This window comes from Tasmannia lanceolata, unplaced genomic scaffold (assembly GCF_043159265.1).
Source record: "Tasmannia lanceolata isolate RefF3 unplaced genomic scaffold, GAP_Taslan_0.1 ptg000218l, whole genome shotgun sequence".
Classification (NCBI taxonomy): Eukaryota; Viridiplantae; Streptophyta; class Magnoliopsida; order Canellales; family Winteraceae; genus Tasmannia; species Tasmannia lanceolata.
In genome coordinates, this window is record NW_027518894.1 from 92,501 (window position 1) to 95,000 (window position 2,500).

Consider the following 2,500-nt stretch of genomic DNA (forward strand, 5'->3'; position numbering starts at 1 on the left):
ACCCTTCCGACACGAGCATTCGCGCATGTTCTTTGGCCACACAACGGCGCCAGCACGAGCAAAATCATCCGCGGTGCGGTGGCCTTGCACGGCCTTTTGTCTTTGGAACCAACCATCAGTGCCACGGGAAGTGCCGGAGTCCCGGCATCCGCGGTGCCAAGTCATTGCGCCCTTGGTCTCTGCAGCGGGGCATGCCGGGCACTCCCAACCATTGCAAGCAAGCAAGCAAGCAAGAAAGAAAGTAAGTAAGTAAGTAAGTATTACATATAGGGGCGGGACATGCGGGGAGATCTGCGAAACGTGCATTACGGGGCACACGCGTACCTACCGGGGCATACCGACCCCTATTGGGGCACACGTGTGCATATCGGGGCATACCGGGCCTATCGGGGCACACGCGTACATACCGGGGCATACCGAGCCCTACTGGGGCACACGTGCGCATATCGGGGCGTACCAAGCCTATCGGGGCATACGCATGTATCCCAAGGCATACCGAGTCTATCCGGGCATACGCGTTCATACCGGGGCGTAACGGGCCTATCGGGGCATACTTGGGCATATCCGGGCAAAAAATGCCCAAAACTTGCGCAACCTTGGCAACCGTGGTCCATTCCTCTCTATATGCCTAGCCTTGCCAACCGTGGTCCATTCCTCACTATATGCCATGGCCTTGTGCCCATGGTCTTCCCAAGACAGCGTCCAAGGCCCCCGGAAGGCCAAGGGAGCCCAACCCAGCAATGCCCTGCTATGGCAAGCCAAGGCCAAGCATTCCGGTGCCTATCCGGGCAAAAATGCAATTCCTCTCTATATGCCTAGCCTTGGCAACCGTGGTCCATTCCCCACCATATGCCATGGCCTTGTGCCCATGGTCTTCCCAAGACAGTGTCCAAGGCGCCCGGAAGGCCAAGGGAGCCCAACCCAGCAATGCCCTGCTTTGGCAAGCCAAGGCCAAGCATTCCGGTGCCTAACCTTGGCAACCGTGGTCCTTTCCTCACCATATGCCATGGCCTTGTGCCCATGGTCTTCGCAAGACATCGTCCAAGGCGCCCAAAAGGCCAAGGGAGCCCAACCCAGCAATGCCTTGCTAGGACAAGCCAAGGCCAAGCATTCCGGTGCCTATCCGGGCAAAAACGCCCAAAGCATGCCCATTCCTTAGCCTATCCAGGCAAAAACGCCCAAAATCTGCACATTCTAGTGCCTATCCGGGCAAAAACGCCCACCAGCATGCCACCCTCCTATAGGGTTTGCGCAACCAACCAGCCTAACCACCAGTGGCAACCAAAGGTGCTGTTAGCGACGACTTCTGAAGACGCAACGAGACGCGACGTGTTTGCGCCCAGACGCGACGAGACGATGCGGGATCTGCGCCCAAGAATGCCTAGACCCGTCGACTTGATGCGGGATCAGCTCGCCCAAGCATGCCTAGTGTGCAAGGCCTGTGTGCAAGGCTAGTGTCCAAGGCTAGTGTGCAAGGCTCATGTGGAACGCTAGTGCGCAAGGCTAGTGCCCAAGGCTTGTGTGCCAGGCCCGTGTGCAAGGCTAGTGTCCAGGGCTTGTGTGCATTGCTTGAGTGCAAGGCTTGTGTGCATTGCTCGAGTGCATGGCTTGTGTGCAAGGGTTGTGCGCAAGGCTAGTGTGCGGGGCTTGTGCGCATGGCTAATGTGCACGGCTTGTGTGCATGGCTACCGTGCAAGGCTAGTTTGCATGGCTAGGGTGCAAGGCTCGCATGCGAGGCTAGTGTGCAAGGCTGCGTGCAAGGGAAGCGTGCAGGGCGAGTGTGCGAGGCCACTGTGCACGGCGCCAGCACTAGCGAGCCATCATCCGCGTTGCCATGGCTCGCTTGGCCTTGGCTTGCCAGGCCCCGACACGAGCAATCGCGCATTTTCTTTGCAACCGACCATCAATGCCGCCCAGCGGGGCCAGCACGAGCAGTCATCCGCGGTCCCCTGGCCCTGCGCACGTTTGTCTTTGAAACCGAGCATCAATGCCACAGAAAGTGCCGGGGCGCCAGCTGGAGCCATCATCCGACGTGCCATGGCTCGCTTGGCCTTGGCTTGCCGGGCCCCGACACGAGCAATCGCGCATTTTCTTTGCAACCGACCATCAATGCCGCCCAACGGGGCCAGCACGAGCAGTCATCCGCGGTCCCCTGGCACTGCGCACGTTTGTCTTTGAAACCGAGCATCAATGCCACAGAAAGTGCCGGGGCGCCAGCTGGAGCCATCATCCGACGTGCCATGGCTCTGGTCCCATGGTCTTCGCAACCGAGCATTCGTGACACCCGCGGGGCCAGGACACCAACCCTTCCGACACGAGCATTCGCGCATGTTCTTTGGCCACACAACGGCGCCAGCACGAGCAAAATCATCCGCGGTGCGGTGGCCTTGCACGGCCTTTTGTCTTTGGAACCAACCATCAGTGCCACGGGAAGTGCCGGAGTCCCGGCATCCGCGGTGCCAAGTCATTGCGCCCTTGGTCTCTGCAGCGGGGCATGCCG